This window comes from Spermophilus citellus (genome assembly GCF_964194105.1).
Source record: "Spermophilus citellus genome assembly, chromosome: X".
Taxonomy (NCBI): Eukaryota; Metazoa; Chordata; class Mammalia; order Rodentia; family Sciuridae; genus Spermophilus; species Spermophilus citellus.
The window spans coordinates 77,760,106-77,781,832 of NC_138190.1; the positions used below are offsets into that span (position 1 = coordinate 77,760,106).

The 21,727-nt window shown below is 34.4% G+C and overlaps 1 pseudogene across 1 annotated transcript; it reads right to left on the minus strand.

Annotated features, from left to right (window-relative positions):
* Nucleotides 1–2,756: 2,756 nt before the first annotated feature.
* LOC308639643 (AP-3 complex subunit sigma-1-like) lies at nucleotides 2,757–3,393 on the minus strand (annotated as a pseudogene). The gene is made up of 2 exons: nucleotides 3,231–3,393; nucleotides 2,757–3,176 (listed from the first exon to the last, which is right to left on the minus strand). The product of its transcript is annotated as an AP-3 complex subunit sigma-1-like (transcript).
* Between the last annotated feature and the right edge of the window lie 18,334 nt (nucleotides 3,394–21,727).

Genomic DNA, 21,727 nt, shown 5'->3' on the forward strand with positions numbered 1-21,727 from the left:
TTCCAAATGTTTTAAAATTTCTCTTGAGATTTATATATTGGCCCATATGTTATTTGTAAATGTCCAGTTTAAGCTCCATGTGTTTTGGGAGTGTTCAGCTTTCTTTTAATGATTTATGTTTTAATTCCATTGTGTTCTGATGCTGTAATTGTATGGTTTCTATTCTTTAAAAAATTTAATGTGTATTTTATTTTCTAGAATGTGCTCTTTCTTGATGTATATTCCACCAGACTTGAGAAGAATGTATTATGTTGTTGTTGATGATGCGGTATGTAGTTGTCCATTGTATCCAGCTAAATGATAGTGTTGTTGAGTTCAGGAATGTTCTTAATGATTTTCTGCCTGCTTTATCTGTCCATTCTTAATAGAAGAGTATTGCAGCCTCCAAATATAATAGTGAATCCATCTGTTTCTCTTTGCAGTTTTATCAGTTGTTGTCTGAAATATTTGATGATGTGTTATTAGGCACATACAGGTTAAGGGATGTTATGTCTTCTTGGCAAATTGACCCCTGTATCATTGTGAAGTGCCCCTGTTTTTTCTTTTTCTTTCTTTTTTTTTTTTTTTTTTTTTTTTTTTTTTTTTTTTGGTACCAGGGATTGAACTAAGTGGCACTTGACCACTGAGCCACATCCCCAGCCTTATTTTTTTTAATATATATTTTTCTTTAGTTGTAGTTAGACACAATACCTTACTTTTATCCATCCATTTTTATGTGGTGCTAAGGATCGAACCCAGTGCCTTGCATGGGCTAGCCCAGTACTCTACCACAACCTCACCTCTCTCCCCCAGCTCAATTTTTGTATTTTATTTAGAGACAGGGCCTCTAAAAAGGCATTCACTGAGGGTCGCTCAGTTGCTTAGTGACTTGCCATTGCTAAGGCTGGCTTTGAACTCGTGATCCTCCTGTCTCAGCCTCCTGAGCCGCTGGGATAACAGGCATGCACCAATGCACCTGGCTCCTCTTTATTCTTGATAGCTTTCCTTAGTCTGATAATATGGCTACAGTATTCCCCCTTTATCTCTGGTTTGATTTTCATGGTATCAGTTATCCAGTCAACTGTCATCTGGAAATAGCAAATGGAAAATTCCAGAAATCAATATTTTACAAGTTTTAAATTGCAACTGTTCTGAATAATATACTTAAACTTGTGCTAATCTGTTCTGTCCTGCCTGGGATGTGAATCATCCCTTTGTTTACTGTATCCATGTTGTATATGCTACCTGCCTGTTAGTCACTTAGTAGCTGTATTAGTTATAAGATTGGTGTGGTAATGTAGTGCTTGTGTTCATGTAACCCTTATTTAATGGCTCCAAAGTACAAGAGCAGTGATGCTGGCCTTTCAGATATGTCAAACATAAGCTGTAAATTGCTTCCTTTAAGTAAAAAAAAAAAATAGGTCTCAACTAAATAAGGAAGAAAATTGTGTACTGAAGTTGCTAAAATCTATGGTAACTTATTGTTGTTAATCTCTTACTGAATGTCACTTGTAAATTAAACTTTACCACAGGTATATACATGTAGGAAAAAACAATACATATATATCAATATATATATATATATATATATATATATATATATATATATATATATATATATGGTTTATATCGATAAATATATATATGCTTTGGTACAATCTGTGGGTTTTAGTCATTCACTGAGGGTCATAGAGCATATCCCTTGTAGACAAACGGAACAGGAAGGGGCAGGTGAGAGAGGAGTACTGTACTACTTTATTATTTTGATTAGCATTAACACAGAATATCTTCCTTCATCCATTTACTTTTTGTCAATATGTGTCTTTATATTTAAAGTGGGTTTCTGTTTTTCCCCCAGTTACCTTGAAGTTTATTTAAACTAAGAGAAAAAAGTCATAATGTTTTCATGTAATACACATCTGGTTCTTTAAATAATAATTGTGACAAATAGAAGAAATAAGGAATGTTGCACTTGTGATCCATATAAGTGAATTTTGTGTTATACAGAATTAAAGAAATAGTTTACTGTTCAAAATTCTAGCCAATACACAGAGGCATACTTTAGGTGGGAATAGGAATGCAGTGTAAAAAAGAAAAAAAAATCACACTGGAGCTACTCAATGTCTTTAAAATCATTGTGCAAGAAAAGCAACATTGAACATCCATACTGATTTTATATAATTTCTATATAGTACTTTGACTTAAATCCAAGAGCAAAAGTCAAGACTCTTTTTTAATTTTTTTTTTTTTTTTTTTTTTTTTTTTTGGTACTGGGGATTGAACCCAGGGGTATTAAACCACTGAGCCACACCCCCAACCATTTTTTAAAAAATCTTGTTAGAGACAGTGTCTCAGTAAATTGATTAGGGCCTCGCCAAATTGCTAACTCTGGTTTTGAACTCGAAATCCTCCTGCCTCAGCCTCCGAAGCCACTGGGATTAAATACAGGTGGGTCTCAGGGCACGTGGGCACCCTGCTCTTCTCTTTTATTTTTGATAAACAATTGCAAGGTAAACTTAGATAACTTTCTTCCCTGGATTTTTTACCTGGGAGTGCCTTTTGCGGGGGTGGTTACGGGTGTTGAACTCAGGGGAACTTGACCACTGAGCCACATCCCCAGCCCTATTTTGTATTTTTATTTAGAGACAGGGTCTCACTGAGTTGCTTAGGTCTCCTCTTCGTTGAGGCTGACTTTGAACTCCAAATCCAGTAAACTTCTTAGCATGTTAACCTGGTGGCATACCACCAGGTCTGGCAGGAGTGGCCTTATAAATATTTTATTTAAAAGAGGGCAGGTTTGGCACTTCTATACTGATATCATTATTGTTAATATTTCTTGGGATTTCAGGAAGATTCATATTCTTTTTTTTTAAGATTCATATTCTTTACAGCTGATACAACATGGGCTAGAACTCCTGCTAAGTCAGCTTCAGATTTCTCCAGTTTGTTTTGTGCATCAATTTGTATAACAATCTCATGCATATTGGTCTCCAATACCGTTCCTCCAACAGCATTTGTGTAAGAATATTGTGAACATTGTCCAGTTCACAGATATTTCCAAACATTTGTCTAATATTTCCATGAATAGTTGAATTAGATTTAAAATGCCAAGTTCACCTTCTGAAGAGTCTACACAGAAGACAAAATATAATGTCGTATAATGTCTATAAATCAGTGTGTTGTCAGATGCCCCAATTAATTAGATTTAACTCCCTCGGTCACAGTAAATTACACAGATTAAGACCAATTATCAAAATCCTCCTTCTAGGAAATTAGGAACATTTTCATCTGTTTTTAATACCAAATGCAGTCTCCCTGATAATTTGCTGTTGTGTTATCTTCAGCGTAGGTCTGGTAGAACTTGGAGAGTTGAGGCTCCCCGTGGCTGTTTAAGATGAGAATTTCCTTGATCATGGCAGGCCAGACAGACAAGGTGAGCGCACTGGGGCCAATTAAAGTGGGCTTCTTCTTTTTTTTTTTTTAAGAGAGAGAGAGAGAGAGAGAGAGAGAGAGAATTTTTAATATTTTTCAGTTTTCAGTGGACACAACATCTTTTTATTTTATTTTTACATGGTGTTGAGGATCGAACCCATGCCAGGCGAGTGTGTTACTGCTTGAGACACATCCCCAGCCCCAAAAGTGGGCTTCTTATATGCAACATTTAGATAGTTTGGTCTTGTTTTTGATAATATTTTTCTTTTAATTGGTGCTTTAAATCACTGACATTTAAGATTTAAGGATTATTGCTGTTAACTTAATATCTGCTACATTTTTTTAGTGTTTTCCATTTGATGCTTAATTTTCAGTGAATTTTTATTTATAGATTTTTTTTAAAATCAGTGCATTATATATATATATATGTATATATATATATATATATATATATATATATATATAGAGAGAGAGAGAGAGAGAGAGAGAGAGAGGTGAAATTCACTGTGGTATATTTATATATGTACATAGGAAAGCAGGGAAACAAAAAAGATAAGAAGGGTGGTGATTCCTAATTTCCTTGTAGTGCTGGGGATTGAACTCAGAGCCTTATACATGCAAGTCAAGCATTCTACCAACTGAGCTATATCCGTAGCTCCTCTTTTTTCTTTTTTTATCTTTCACTTTTTCTGCCTCTTGTAGTTTTAACTGAGTACTTGCTGTATTAGTTGTATTTCTTTTTTGTTTTTTAAAATTTTTAGGCGTTTGTTTTGGAGTTTGCTATAAACATTTACACATAATCCAAGTCCATGTTTAAATAACACTATAACATCTCACAGGTAGTGTGAGTACCTTTTAATAAGAATACTAATTCTTCCCTCCCCTCCCTTGTATCATCGCTGTCTTTCATTTTCTTTATATATAAGCATACACGCACATAGACATATAACACATACATAATTAAATACAAAATCTCTGAATTTCCCAGAACTGTGGTTTAGTGTTTAACATTAATTTTTAAATATATTTTTAGTTGTAGGTGGACACAATACCTTTATTTTATTTATTTGTGTGTGGTTCTGAGGATCGAACCCAGGGCATCACACACGTTATGCGAGCACTCTACTGCTGAGCCACAATCCCAGCCCTTAGTTTCTAACATTAATTTGAGGGAAATTCTCAGTTATTATTGCTTCATAGATTGCTATTATTCCTTTCTTCTTCTAATATTCCTTTCACATGTATGTTATACTGTTTGTAGTTGTTACACAGTTCTTGAATATTTTTTTTCTAGTGTTTTTCCTCTTTGCTTTTCAGTTTTGGCAGTTTTTATTGAGATATGTTCAACCTCATGAATTCTTTCCTTAGCCAAGTCTAGTCCACTAATGAGCCCATCAAAGGTATTCTTAATTTTTTAGCATTTTCACCTATATATTTTTTAATCTTTCCCATCTGTTCTAACATATTGTCTACTGTCTACTTGACCCAGTAAACTTCTTAGCATATTAACCAGAGTTGTTTTAAATTCCATTCCATACATGAGTCTGGTTCTGATGCTCTGTATATTCATCTGTTTTTTGCCTTTTAGTACCAATAAAAGGAATTTGTTGGTTTATTTATTTATTTAATTAATTTATGCTGTACTGGGGGGCCTCACATATGCTAGGCAAGCAACTATATCCCTGAGCTACAACCCACCAGCCCCAAAGAACTTGTTTAAATAGGTTGCTAGTCATGCAGTGGTAAGGTGTGGAGGGAAAGTAAGTATTTTATAGTTCTATGAGTAGGTCTCAACCTCTTAGTTCCCTTGGACTGTGAACTTCACACACATTTCTCAGTTTTTACTCTTCTCTTTGGTGTGACAGTATGGCTATAGTGGGCTAGAGTTGGACATTTCTACATTTCTTCCTCGTAGAAGGCTAGAGGTGGCTAGAATTGTTTATTTACTTTCCCTTACATTGATGGCTAAAGTAAGCTGAATTGGGTATTTCCTTTCTCCCGGATCATTTAGGCTCTGATGAAAGCATAGCAGTTTAGGCTCTGGTTAAATAGTTTCTCCTGAGAGATGATTGTTAAGAAAGGCAGAATGCTCTGGTGTTTTTAAAAGTGATTAATTTCCCCCTTACTCTGCTGGAAGCACAGAGAGATTTTTTCTTCAATATTCGTAGTGAGAATCTCAGATAAAACTCTCAAATATATGGAGATCCCTGATGATTTCCTGGCATTTTTAAACTCTCAAACTTGCACATGCTTGGCCTCAAGTAATTCATCAGTTATAGTTCAAGTTTTTTTCTACCTCAGCATTGATATCTGTGCACATTTGTGTTTGTGGATTTCTGTTCTAGCAAGCCATGATTATCTACATTTGCCTGTCAGTCTCCAATTTTGAGCAGTGGCTTGCCCTTTGACCCTACCTCCCTGGTAGATCTAAGAAGAATTGTTGATTTTTCAGTTTGTACAACTTCTTATTTGTTAGAACAGGATGATGACTACCAGCTTCTTACTTGTTAGACCCAGAGATAATTAATTTAAACAAAACTCATTAATTTAAGCCAAAATCTTAAAAATAAAATTTATTGTGTACATTTAATATATTTAACATGATGTTATAAGATATGTATAGATAGTAAAGCTGTCATTTGCAGCCACTTTAGTGAAGCATATTAACATATTCATCATCTCACATGTTTGCCCGTCTTTTGTTTGTGTCACAAGAATAGCTAAAATCCATTTATTTAACAGGAATCCTAAGTATAATATGATTGTATTAACTGTAGTCCTTATATTGTATATTAGATTCCTTGTCCAACTTACATATTTGCTGCTTTATGAACTGTAACCTTTCTTTTTCTACTTTCTGCTACCCTAAAAGAAAAATATTGTGTGATCATACATGGATATGGGATCTAAAATAAAGAGACAGATATGAAGTTTTTAATGATCTTTTTTATTTCCATGACATCAATTTTAATGCTTGTTTCGTTTTTTACTTTGCGTTATCTACTTTTAAGAAAAAATAATTATAAATAAGAGTTTGTCAATTTCCTTTCTTTGAGGAAAAGACTACAGTAAACAAAGACGAATAGGGGGAGAGAAACGGAGAGAGAAGGGAAAGCATATGGAAATGGTATGAGACCTTCAATGATACATAAAATTATAAGAGGTCATGAGGGGCAAGGGGGAGGGAAAAAAAGGGAGAGAATTGAACAACAGCAGGGGAGGTAGAGAGGGAAGATGGGAGGGGAGGGGAGGGGAGGGGGGATAGTAGGGGATAGGAAAGGTAGCAGAATACAACAGTCACTAATATGGCATTATGTAAAAATGTGAATATGTAACAGATGTGATTCTGCAATCTGTATTTGGGGTGAAAATGGGAGTTCAAAACACAATTTGAGTCAAATGTATGAAAGATGATATATCATGAGCTATGTAATGCTTTAAATAATCAATAAAAAAAACTGCAAAAAAAATTTTCCTTTCTTTTCAAAAAAAACAAGTCCTAGATTTATTGATTTTTTTTCCTGTTCTTTTGCTGTTCTCTATTTAATTGGTTTCTGCTCTAATCTTTGTTATTTTGTTCTCTTCTGCTAACTTTGTTTAGTTTTTCTTTTCATAATTGAGTTTTAAATTTAGGTGATATCTTTCTTCTTTCTTAATGTAAGCATTTATTATGATAAATTTTCTATTTTGTACTGCTTTTGCTGTATCACATAGGTTTTGGTATGTTCTATTTTCATTTATGTCAAGATATTTTCTAATTTCCCTTTTGATTGCTTTTTTGATTCAATAGTTGTTCCATATTGTATTGTTTCCTTTCCACACATATGCGTATTTTTGAGTTTTCCTTCTGTTGTTGATTTCTAGTTGTTCCATTTCATTGTGTTCAAAATAGATATTTGGATGACTCAATCTTAAATTTGTTGAGATTTTGTCTTATGACTTAACATGTGATCTGTCCTGGAGAATGTTTTGTGAGCACTGGAGAGGAATTTATATTCTGCTTTTGTTGGATATAAAGATATATATCTATATATCTATATATCTATATATATCTATATCTATATCTATATATATATATATATATATAGAGAGAGAGAGAGAGAGAGTTTTCATTGGGTCTATCATGTAGCTCAAATCTGCTGTTTCCTTAATGATCTTCTGTGTGAAAATCCCTTCCGTTGTTAAAGTGGATACTGATGTCTGCTATTATTGTATTGTTGTCCATTTATATCTCCTGATCTGTCAATGTTTTCTTTATATATGTAGTGCTCTAGTATTGGGTACTATATATTTCTATGTATTATATCTTCTTGATGATTTTTTCTTTGTATAATGATCTTATTTGTCTCTTTTATAGGTTTTAAGTCTCTTTTTTTAAATACAAGTATACACCCCTGCTGTCTTTTGGTTGTGTCTTACAAGGAATGCCTTTCTCCAGTCTTTTTCACTTTCAGTCTATGAGTGACTAAATTTTTTTAAGTTGTCAGGGACCTTTATTTTTATTTATTTATTTATATGCGCTGAGGATTGAACCCAGTGCCTCACACATGCTAGGCAAGTGCTCTACCACTGAGCCACCCCAGCCCTATAAGTGACTAAATTTTATTTATTTATTTAGTTTTCTTTCCACATTTTTATTGGTGTATTATAATTGTATATATTTATAGGATTTATTGGTACATATTCATATCTCCACACAATACACAATTTAACAATGTGACTAATTTTAAAGTGCATCACTTGTAGACAGCATATAGTTAGATCTTTTTTTCCTATTCACCCATCTCTAACATCTTTTGATTGTAGAATTTAATCCAATTGCAAATGGAAGCAATAATAAAAATAATAAAAAAAAACCAGAAACCCTTGACCTGAAAAATACATTAAGTGAAATTTAAAAGTGATAGAGGCATTAACAGCAGGATAGATCAAACAGAAGACAATTAATGAGCTTAAAGACAGGCATTTGAAAATACACAGTTGAAGGAGAAAAAAGAATAACGATGAATGAGTTAAGCTTATGGGAGCTTTGGGACACTAGTAAAAGAGCTAATATTTGGATTATTGTGGCTCAAGAGGAACTTGAAAATGCCGAAGGGATAGAAAGTTTATTCAAAGAGATCATAACGGAAACCTTCCTAAACCAGGAGAAAGATAAAAAATATCCAGGTACTGGAAGGCCAAAGGTGACCATTCAAATTTATATCAATCAGATCTACCCAAGACATATTATAATCAAGCTCTCAAAGGTTATAGATAAGGAGAACATTCTCAAGGCAACAAGAGAAAAGAAATAGATAATTCTCAAATGTATTTAAATTTGCCCAACAGCAGACTTAACAGAAACCTTACAGGGGAGAGTGCATTAAGATTTTCATAGTACTGAAAGGAAAAAAAGTCTGCCAACCAAGATTACTGTACAAAGTAAGACTTTCTTTTAGAAATGGGAGGGAAAAAAATCCCCATGCAAACAAAAGCTGAGAGAATATGTCTCTAACAGACCTGTCCTGCAAAAAAATGCTAAAGGGAATACATCAAACTGAAAGAGATGATGAATAAGAACAAAACATGGGAAGATATAAAACTTCCTGGTAATAGTAAGTGTAGAGATAAATTCAGAATGCTTTAATATTGTAAACATAGTGTGTAAATCATTCATATCTTTGATATAAAGACTAAAAAATGAAATAATTGAAGTAATAACTACATTAATACTTTAAGAGATTGGCAATAGAGAAAGTTATAAAAGGGAACATCAAAAAGTCAATAAGAATGGACACTCTCCTTTGGCCTGTAAATTTTCTGCTATGAAATTCTTTATTAGCACATTTTCTGTTTCTTTTTTTCTAGTCTTTATAAAATGTTAAGTTGCTCTTATTCCAAAGCAGCTTGTTATATTCAAAAGTTGTTTTTAAGCCTTATAATAATCACAAAAGAAAAATGTTTAATAGACACACAAAAAATAATAAACAAGGAATCAAAATACTCTAATAGAACAAATTATTTAATCACAAAGGAAGACTGTTAGAAAGTGAGAAAAAGGAAAAAACTAAAATAAAACTGGAAAACAAGTTATGAAATGGATGTAGTTAGACCTTATATATTTTTAATCATCTGGAATATAAATAGATAAAGTCGTCAAATTAAAAGACATAGAGTAACTGAATGGATAAAACAATATCACCTCAAAATATATTGTTCACAAGAAACTTGCTTCACCTCTAAACATATGCATAGGTTGAAAGTTGAACGGATATAACAAGATATCACATGCAAATGGCTGGGAATAGTGCTGCATGCCCAGAATCTCAGCTACTTGGGAGGCTGAGGAGGAGGGTTGCAATTTTGAGGCTAGTCTGGAAAACTTTGAGATCCTGTCTCAAAATAAAAAAGGTTAGTGTGCCTGCTTAGCATGCACAATGCCCTGGGTTCAATCCGCAGTACCATAAAAAGAAAAAAAAAATACATATTACATGCAAATGGAAATATACCCCAAATTAGAGCACCTAAATATATAAAGCAAATATTAATAGAACTAAAAGGAGGAGATAGACTCCAATACAAAAAAAGTTGGAGAAATTAACAGCCCAATTTCCACATTGGATAGTTCATCCTGACAGAAAATCAACAAAGAAACTGTAGTGTTAACTTGCACCTAAGACCAAATGGACCTAACAGAAACTTACAGAAAATTCTACCCAACAATTGCAGAATACACATTCTTCTCATTAGTATGTGGAGCATTCTCCATCAGAGGTCATATGATAGGCCATAAAACAAGTCTCAAGAAATTTTAAAAATGTAAAATTACAGAAGATATCTTTTTTCAGTTACAGAACAATAAATCTAGAAATCGATAACAAGATAAATTGAAAACCATACAAATACATGAAAATGAAACAGTTCAGTTTTAAACATCCAATGGATCAATGAAGTAATCAAAAAGGAGATTAAAAACAAATACTTTAGACAAATCAAAATGGAGACAACATACTCAAAACGTATGGGTTACAGAAAAAGAAATACCAAGAGGAAAATTTACATCAATCAACACCTATATTGAAAAAGCAGATCTGGGAATGGTGGTTTATTCCTGTAATTCCACCTGCTTGGGAGGCTGAGACAGGAGGATCACCAGTTCAAAGCCAGCCTCAGCAATGGTGAGGTGCTAAGCAACTCAGTGAGACTCTGTCTCTAAATAAAATACAAAATAGGGCTGGGGATGTGGTTCAGTGGTTGAGTGCCCCTGAGTTCAATCCCTGGTACAAAAAAAAAAAAGAGAATGATCTCAAACAACACCTCACTTCATCTCTAGGAAATAGGAGGGCAAGAAACTAAACCCAAAATCAGTAGAAGGGAAAAAGAATAAATATCAGGGTAGAAATAAATTAGACACAAACAGTAATGCAATATTGCAAAAGATGAATAAAATGAATAACTGGTTATTCAATAAGATAATTAAAATGGACAAACCCTTAGGTAGATTAAGAAAAAGAGAAGGTTCAAATAAATAAAATCAGAGATGACAAAGTAGACATTACAACTGATAACTCAGAAATTAAAAAAAAAATCAGTGGAGGTTATAATGAACAGCATTAAACCAACAAATATGATACACAGAAAAAATGGTCAAATTCCTAGGCACATAACAGTTTGCCAAGATTGCACCATAAAGAAAGAAACCAATAACAAGTAATGAGATTAAATCAGTAATAAAAATAACTCCCATAAAAGAAAATTCCAGAACTAGATGGCTTCATTGCTGAGTTCTACCAAATATTTAATGAAGAACGGATACCATCTTTTTCTTTAATTATCCAAAGGAAAAAAAATGAAGTAGAGGGATTCTTCTATGAGGCCAGCAGTACTATGATACCAAAACCAGACAAGGACACAAGACAAAAAAGAAAACTACAGGACTGGAGATATAACTCAGTGGTAGAGTGCCTAGAATGTGTAGGTCCTTGCTTCATTCCCCAGTACTGGGAAGAAAGGAAAGAAAAAGAAAATAAATTTATAAAGAAACTTGCAGGCTAACACCTTCATGAATACAGAGGTAAAATAATAGCAAGTCAAATCCAACATTACTTTAAAAAAAAATATTCACTGTGATCAAGTAGAATTTATCTAGGGATACACAAATCAAAAAACATGGGAGCCAGCATGGTGGCACACGCCTGTAATCCCATCAGCTTGGGAGGCTGAGGCAGGAGGATGTCAAGTTCAAGGCCAGCCTCAGCAATTTAGTGAGGCTTTAGGTAACTTAGTGTGACCCTGTCCCAAAATAAAAAATGAAAAAGGCTGAGGATGTGGCTCAGTGGTTAAGCACCCCTGGGTTCAATCCCTGGGACCAACCAACCAACCAAAAAATAAACATGAGACATTATATCAAAAGAATGAAGATAAAACTACATGTGATTTTATCATTAGACGAAGAAAATACATTTAATAAAATTTAATATTGTTTCATAATAAAAATACTGAAAAAAATTGTAGAGAAGGAATGTATTTCAACACAATAAAAAAAAGATATAAACCAATAGCTGCTGAGAGCCATAGCCGAGTCGGAATGACGCATGGCATTTTTGCCAGAATGGAGTGGTTGAGAGGTGATGCCTGCAAGCCATTGAGATGATGATAGTTATGTTAAGCTGTATATTAGACTCCTGCTGTCCGCCTCAGGCGCTGGCTACTTTAGAGTTCTAGCAGGGATTCCTGGGGAATTCTCCTTGGTTGGGGAAATGCCAGAGGAGGGATTTCCAGTTGGTGTGTGGTGTGTCCTGGGGGAAGGCTGTGTGCGTGGGGTTCTTGGGAGTTCAGAAATAAAGTATGTTCCTGCTTGAGTGGCTCGTGATTTGTGCCCAGCCAGACTGCGGCAAATAGCTAACATTATCCTGAATGGAAAAGTTGAGTTTTTTTTCTCTATAAGATCTGGCACAAGACAAGGATGACTGCTTTCACCAATTTTTTTTCAATATAGTGCTGGAAGTCCTCACCAGAGCAATGAAGAAAGAGAGAAATAAAGGGTATCCATATTGGTAAAAAAAAAAAAAGGAAGTCAAATTGTTATGTTTGCAGATGACATGATATGATATATAGAAAACATTGAAGTCTCCAACAAAAAACTTTAGAGATAATAAACAAATTCAGCAAAGTTGCAGGACAGAACCTCAATACACAAAAATCAATAGCCCTGCTATATGCAATAGTGTATTATTTGAAAGAGAAATCAAGAAAGCAATTCTATTTATAATAGCTCTGAGGAAAATTATATACCTAGGAATGAAGTTAACCAAAGAGGTAAAAGAGCTGTATAATGAAAATTATAAAACATAGATGAAAGAAATCAAAAAGGATACACACATATGCACACACAGAGAGAAAGAAATCTTATTCATTGATTGGAAGAATCAATTTTTAATTGGTGTGTTTTAATTGTACAAATTAATAGTTTCCAATGTAACATTTTTATATACATACAGCATACACTGATCAAAACCAACCTCCCTTTTCCCACCCTCTCACCCCTTTCCTAATCTCTAGTAATCACTACTCTACTTTCAGGTTAACTCATTTTAGCTTTCACATATGAGAAAGAACATGCAACACTTGTTTTTCTGTGCCTAGATTATTTCTTTATTGTCCACCAGTTCATCCATGTTGCTGCAAATGATAGAATTTCATTTGGAAGAATCAATGTTCTTAAAATGTACATAGTACTTGAAACAATCTACAGAGTTAATAAAAATACCAATGACTTTTTTTCACAGTACTAGGAAAAAAAATCCTAAAATTTTATAATCACTAAAACCCCTGAATAGTCAAAGCCATTTTGAGTAACAACAACCAAGCAGGAGGCACTGTATTATCTCATGTCAAATACCACAGTGAATTTCACCATCATGTATATCCACACAACACTAATTTAGAAAAATAAGTAAATAGCGGAAAGATAAGTAGAGTAGAGGGAAGGGAACAGGGGAAGGGATGAGGGGAAGGGAAAGGAGAAGGGGACTGAATTAGACCAAATTATATTGCATACTTTTATAATTTGTCAAAATGAATTCTAATATCATGTATAACTAAAATAAATGAATAAAAAGAAGATAAAAGGAAAAAACATTAAAAAACTTGCTACAATAGTGGTAGTAACCAAAACACCATGATATCAGCATATAAATGGATACGTCAATTGAACAGCATGGAGGGCTTGGGAATAAACCCACACATCTATAGCTGACTGGTTTTTCACAAACGTGCTTAGACTCTGCATTAGAGAAAGGAGAGTCTCTTAAGTAAATGGTGCTGCGAAAATTGCATATCCATATACAGAAGAATTAAACTGAACCCCTGTCTCTTATCAGTTACAAAAATCAACTGAAATGGTTAAGGACCTAAATGTAATACCCCACACTGTAACCGAAAGCTTGGTCCCTGCCCCCAATGCCAATCAATGCCAATTTAATAATGAGGACATGGTTTAGAGAAAAAGGAAAAAGAATGTTTGTTGTTTTGCTAGCAAAGGAGAAACACAGGGAACTCCTGTCCCAAACACTGTGATTTTCCTCATCCGGAGGGACAGATGGGTTTTAAAAGAAGTCTCCAAGGGTTGCATTTCAGGTGTGCTCTGGTAGGGGGTCCCAAGGCGCCCTGACTGTGTGTTAGGATTCACTTGTTAATTTGGGAGATATCCATTTCCCATGTCCTCAGCAGGCATCTCCTTCCTGAATAATAGATAATTCTGTCTTCCTAATCTTGTTTGGGAGGGGGAGAGGGGAGAAGAGAGAAAAAAAAAATTTAGAGAGAGAGAGAGAGAGAATTTTTTTTAATACTTATTTCTTTTTTAGTTCTCAGCAGACACAACATCTTTGTATGTGGTGCTGAGGATCGAACCCTGGCAGGATGCATGCCAGGTGAGCGCGCTACCGCTTGAGCCGCATCCCCAGCCCCAATTTTTTTTTTTAATAAGCTTTAGAGGAATGAAGGCCATATTCAGAAGGTGACCACTGTTACAAAACAATGAAAATAGTAGGAAAAAAATAAGAGACATCGGAATGGGCACAGATTTTTTGGACAAGACTCAAAAAACAGGAGAAAAATGGAAAAATAGGTACATGGATTTGTTGCCAACTAAAAGCCTTCTGCGCAGCAAAGAAAACAATCAACAAAGCAAAGACACAACTCATAGAATGAGCAAAAATATTTGCAAACAATATATCTATTATGGTTTACATAAGAGTTGCCCCTTAAAAGCTCACGTGTGAAACAATTCAAGAAGATTTAGAGATGAAAGATTGGATTGTGAGAGTTTTAACCCAATTGGTGAATTAATTCCTGATCTGGATTAGTTTAATGGTAACTGTAGGCAGGTAGGGTGTGGGTGGAGGAGGTGGGTAATTGGGGGCATGTCTTTGGGGTATATATTTTGTTAATTGAGATTAGTTTCTCACTGCTTCCCACTGCTTTCCTCTGCTACACATTTCTGCCATAATGTTCTGCCTCATCTAAGGTCCTGTGGAATGGAATTGGTTATCTATGGATTGAAATCTCTGAAACTGAGTTCCCAAATAAACGTTTCTCCTCTAATTGTTCTTCTCAGGTCTTTTGGTTACAGCAGAGTAAAAGCTGATTAAAACATCTGTTGAGGGGTAAATAAGACTATATAAAAAACTCCAAAATCTCAATAGCAAAAAGTGAATAACCTGATTAAAAATTGGGCAATAGGGGCTGGAGATGTGGCTCAAGCGGTTGTGCACTCGCCTGGCATGTGTGCGGCCCGGGTTCGATCCTCAGCACCACATACCAACAAAGATGTTGTGTCCGTCGAGAACTAAAAAATAAATATTAAAAATTCTCTCTCTCTCTCTCTCTCTCTCCTCTCTCACTCTCTCTTTAAAAAAAAATTAAAAAAAAATAAAAATTGGGCAATAGACCTGAATATACATTTCCTAAATAAGCCATAAAATAACCAACAAGTATACGAAAAAAGTGTTCAAAATCATTAATTATCAAGGAAACACAAATCAAAACCCCAATGAGATATCACTTCACTCCACTTAGAATAGCTATTATGAAAAAGAGTTATGATAGTGTTGGCACAGACATGGAGGAAAGGGAACCTTTGCATATTGTTGGAGGGAATATAAGTTAGTATAGCCTGGATGGAAAACAAAATGAAAGTTCCTCAAAGAACTAAAAGCAGAACTACCATATGACTCAGCAATCTCATAATCATTCAAAGGAAATGATTCCATATATGAAAGACATCTGAAATCCCATGTTTATTGCAGCATTATTCATAATAACCAAGACACGGAAGCAATCTAAGTGTTCATTAGCTGATGGATATATAAAGAAAGTGGAATACTATTCAACCATAACAAAGAATTAAATCATGTCATATGTAGTAGCATGGGTGGAACTGGGGATCATTATATTATGTGAAATAAGCCAGGCCTAGAAAGACAAGTGCCATGTGATCTCACTCATATGTGGGATATCAAAAAAGTTGATGTCATATGAGTTGATAGTAAAATAGTGGTTATTAGAATCGGGAAAGTTTACAGGGGAGGAAGGATGGGGAAAAGTTGATCGGTGGGCATTAGGTTACAGTCAAGAAGAGTAAGAAGTTTTGGTGACCTATTGCACATTAGGGTAACTATAGATAACAATAATGTAGTGTACATTTAACAAAGGTAGAAAAAAGATTTAGAATGTTTTCAATATAAAAATGACAAATTTTTGAAGAGATATATTTAACCCAACTTAAACTTTACACAATGTATATATGTGTTGTAAGATCATATGATGCCCCATTAATATATTTATGATATTTATATTTTTATATATCTGTTAAAAATGAAATGAAATTTTAAAAACACTTACTAACAAAACTCAAATTTCAATTTCAAGGTTACAATAGTAATACTCCAGGTTTTAACCTTCTCATAACATTAATTTATTCTACTTTGAGGTTGTGTTAATATCAAACTAATTTGTATGTATTTTATTCTCAATTTGACATATTTTTATCTCCTTTTCTTGACAGTAAAGACTATGCCTTTTTCATTTATATATCTCATAATATAACCAGCTTAGAGCAATATACATAGTTTTTATGATCAGTCAATATTTGTTTTATTATTTATATTTTATTATTTAATTAATTTTATTAATTTCTCTTCCAGTATTGAAAAAAAAAATCTTTCCTGTAATATCATCTGAAAAAGAACTAGAAAGTAATGCTTTAAAAGGTATTTAAGGGAAATGAATGGAAGGGGGGATGGGAATGAGTAGAATGAATTGAACATAACTTTCCTGTGTTCACATAATAATACATGACTGATGTAACTCCACATCATATTCAACCACAAGAACGGGAGAATGGAGGAACTTTGATTGGGCAAAGGGTAAGGAGGGAAGGAAAGAGGGCATGGGGGCAGGAAAAGGTGGAATGAGATGAACATCATTACCCTAGGTACATGTATGACCGCACATGTGGTATGATTCTACATCATGAATCAGAGAAATGAAAAGTTGTGCTCCATTTGTGTACAATGAATCAAAATACATTCTGCTATCATGTATAACTAATTAAAACAAATAAAAAAGAAGAATAAAATGATTAGTAAGCAAAAAAAAAGGAAAAGAAATGAAAACAAAAAATATTTAATGCCAGGCCCAGTGACCTGTAATCCCAGCTGCTTGGGAGGATCACAAATTCAAAGCCAGCCTCAGAAACTTAGTGAGGCCCTAAGCAAATTATCAAGACCCTGTCTCGAATATAAAAACATAAAAAGTTCTGGGGATGTGTCTCAGTGGTTAAGCTTCCCTGGGTTCAATTCCTGGTTACAAAACAAACAAAACTAAGCTGTTTCTGCTCCCCATCATAACTGCTTATTTTGGGGTTGGGGATATAGCTCATTTGGTAGAGTGCTTGCTTTGCATGCACAAGGCCCTGGGTTCAATCCCTAGCACCAAAACAAACAAACAAAATATATCTGCTTATTTTGATTTGATTTTCTTCCTTGGATTCCCTATTGTTAAAGAGAATGCCTCCGTATTTCTTATTTGTTTTTCTTAGCCCCAACCCCCCTTCCTCCCACTTTGGTACCTCCATCTCCTATATTTGCTTTTGAAGAACTTTAATATAACACTAAGTAGCTCTTGATGAAAATGTGCACAATTCCTGCTTGGCATTCACGACCCTTCCAATGTTTCTTCTTTGTACTTTCCTACCTTAACTTTCATTACTTCTCAAGATTATCACCTTCATATCATTAAGCTTTTGGATGGCAGGTAAACCACTTTGAAGGCAAGGGCATTATTGGAAAGCAGAGTTGTGTGGGTGACAGAGAGACCTGGGTTCAAATTCATTCTCTGCTATTTATTGCCTTTGGCAATATTAATAGTCTCACTTTTGTGTATCTAGAAAATAATGATCATATCACATGTTTTCTATGAAAAATTAATAAAATGGCACACAATAAGAGCTTAACAATAGCTGCTTCTTTTATATCTATAAAATGTTTTATTTACTACCTCTACTTTTAACATACTTTGAGCACTTCTAAACATCTAGGAAGACTAGATATTTCAAATAAGAACTTAAATTTGTCCACTATGTACATAGTAGTGTTGAATAAACCGCACACATGTAACAATGGTTATTTCTGAAAGTGTCTTCTAAGTCAGATCATTCAGGCCTAGAATCCTTCATTTCTTCCAATTCTGTCTCCTATATTACGTATGATGTAGGCACATATGTCACTCAGATGTGATGTTACAATTTCACTTACAAAAGTCCTTTTCAGAAGACTGCCTTTCTGTGAATTTTTACACAAAGTGTACAAAACGTTAGTTTACAAATTCTGCCTTTGTCATACATTGGCAACCTCTTTAATATCTAGAGACTAGATGTTATAAAATTAGGACTACTTTGTCCATTATATACACAATACATACAGTATAGCAAAGTTAAATGAAATGCACGCTACAGGGAAATGGGTAAGCTGAAATTGTCTTGTACACCCTAACAAAACAACTTTTGCATCTTCTTTTCTCCCAACTCCTTCAACCCAATGACCAAGTATGGATGGTATTCTGTTCAGAGGTAGTTTAACAATTCCAAACACAGTATTTCTCATCAGTTTTTAAAAGCTATTTATAAAAAGATTAAAAGTTTTATTCTATTACCTGTACTTTTAAATATATAAAGTACTTCTAAAAATATAGAAGGACTAAATGGATATTCCACATAAGAAACTGTCCACTATGTACACAGCATTGGAAAATAAAATTGCACACATAGCAATGGTTATAATCTGAGGTATCTTCTAATATGACCATTTTGTCCTTGAACATTTTTTTTCTCACTTCCTTCTCTCTACTTTCAGTCCAGAGGACAAGTGTGCATATGTAATGCTTAGAGATGGTTGAACAGATTCATATCCAAAAGTTATTTGCAGAGGACAAGCTTTCCTATGAATTTCAACACAATGTACAAAATGTGCTAATTTTACTAACTACTTGGTCATACAATATCAATCTCTTTAACATCTAGAGACTAGGTGTTAAAAAATTTTGACTCATTTTTCCATTATATACACAGCAAAACAAAATGCACAAAACACAGAAAACTGATGTCTGAAAATGTTCAAGTATGAACACACTAACATATTACCTTTTGCAATTGCTTCCCTCCTACCTCCTCCACATCACTGAATAAGTACAGATGGTCCTATAATACTCACAGAGGTAGTTTAGCAGTTCCATTCCCTGAGGACAATATTTCCTATGAATTTTAGCAAAAAGATATTTACAAATCGACATTTTACTACCTCTACATTTAACATACATCAGGCATTTCTATACATCTAGAAAGATCAGATGTTTCAAGTAAGGGCTCAATTTGTCTACTATGTATATGACAGTCTTCAATGAACTGCACACACATAACAATAGTTATATTTTGAAAATGTCTTCAAAATATGAGCATTCTGGCCCTTCACCAACCTAGTGGGCTATAATGCTCAAATTTTCAGAAGACAATCCCTTCTAGGATTTTTAATACAAAACACACAAAATTTGTTCATTACTTCTACTTTTGTCACACACTGGTAACTTCTTTAACATCTAGAAAGAGTAGATGTAGATTAGAATTCATTTGTCCTTTGTATACACTAAGTGCACAGCAAATTTAAACAAAACCCATAGATGTAAGAAACAATGTTTACTCTTGCCTCATTGTAAGCACACTGGCATGGTGCTCTGGAGAACCAGCATATAATGTGTCCTACTTAACAGGGGGTTTTGTTATTGTACCCTCAGAACATTTCCTAAGATTTTTAACAAAAAGAAATACACAAAAAGTGTTATAGTTTCCCACTTGTACTTTTAACATATATCAGGAACTTTAAAACATCTAGAAAGTCTAGACATTTCCAAAAAAAGTACTTAGCATTGTCAAATATCTATACAGAAATGAGGAATAAAATGCATACACAAAACAATGGTTATTGGGCTGGGGATGTGGCTCAAGCTATAGCGTGCTCGCTGGCATGCATGCGGCCCGGGTTTGATCCTCAGCACCACATACAAAGAAGTTGTGTCCGCCGAAAACTAAAAAATAAATATTAAAATTCTCTCTCTCTCTCTCTCTCTCTCTCTCTCTCTCTCTCTCTCTCTCTCTCTCTTTAAAAAAAAACAATGGTTATAATACAAAAATTGTCTTTTACATATAACCAGTCTGGAACACGACCTCCTTCTTCCTCTTACAGTCAAAGTCTTCTCCATGTCCCACTGAACAAACAAGTGTCGCTCCTAGAGGTGTTCTAACAACTCCATTTCAAAGTCTTTTCCAGAAGAAATTTCTGATTCTTTAAAATAAATGGGCGTTTACATTATTTTCTAATCCTATCATACATCAGCAACCTCTTAACAATTAGAATATCCAGATGTAGCAAATGTTTTAAAAGCTTGTGGGAAAGTTGAGAGCAGCTTTTCATTATTATATATACAGGCATTCTAAATGTACTCAGCATCCTCAGCAGCAGCTTTGGCGGGGACAGACAGGACTGGGCCAGGAGAACTGGCAGACCATGGGGTCCAGTGTCCAACAGGTCACCACTGCCATCAGATCATCCAGGCAGATGGAGAGCCTCACTGGTGCTTCACAGCCTGGGCCAGCCAGCAGTTGGTCACAGCAGGAGCTCAGGGTATCTGCAGGGCAGAAGCAAGGCCTGTCCCTGGGTCCCCCAGTTCACCAACCGATTTGGGGCCAGAGGGTCCCCAGAGGACCTGGAGAGAAAGCTGCAATCTATTTCTCACCTGGCTTTTTGCTGGAACTCCATTAGCTGTTTCTTTTGGAAATTATGGTTAACAATCATTTTGGCAAATTAGCATTTTATTTATGAGGTGCATCACTCAGTGACTGTGTTGACCAGAACAAAAAATTATTTGAATAGCTTTTGAGTTTTGCTGTTATACATCTTATAACTTAGGAATCCAGGATAAAGGTATAATACTATTACAAGGAAACATTCTGAATACTAAAATTATTTTATTTCTTTTCAGACTATCTGCAGTAAGAATCCATTTTGAATTTGATTACTTGAATTATCCATGTAAACAGTATTTTACAACAGCCCTGCAGAATCTGATCTTTATTAACATCAAAGTGGTTTCAATCAATACCTGAATATATAGAGTTTGTCTAGAAAAGAAGGAAGAAGAAAGAAGGAAGAACTGTTCTTACCTCTGTCATGTTTCTGAAAACCACATGCTAGATGTGTATAAGCCCTCCATATAAATGTCCCAGGAAGTTACAATACTCAAGTGGTGAAATGAGATCCATTCACATTATGAAGAGTAATATGTTTTATTTAAAATCTACTGATTTAAATCTTAGTTCTATTTAAAAAGTATTCAGAGCAACATGTAGACTGATGTTTGACCAAATAACTGGGCACTACAGCCAAGTTGACAAATAATTAACTATCACAGTCCTCCCATTGTCAATTTGACATTGATATATGCCTCCTTAAAACATAATCTCCAAATAAAGACATTACAAAAGTCATACTTCCACCTAACCTGATACACCTATCTCACATGCAACTTAAAATAGTGTAATCCTTCTTGGGTGATGCTTACGTTTCTTTTTTTATGTTTATTTATTTTTAGTTGTACATGGACACAATATCTTTTATGTATTTATTTTTATGTGGTGCTGAGGATTGAATCCAGTGCTTCACACTTGGGAGGCAAGTGCTCTACCACTGAGCTATGGTCCCAGCCTTGTTTACTTTTCTTAATA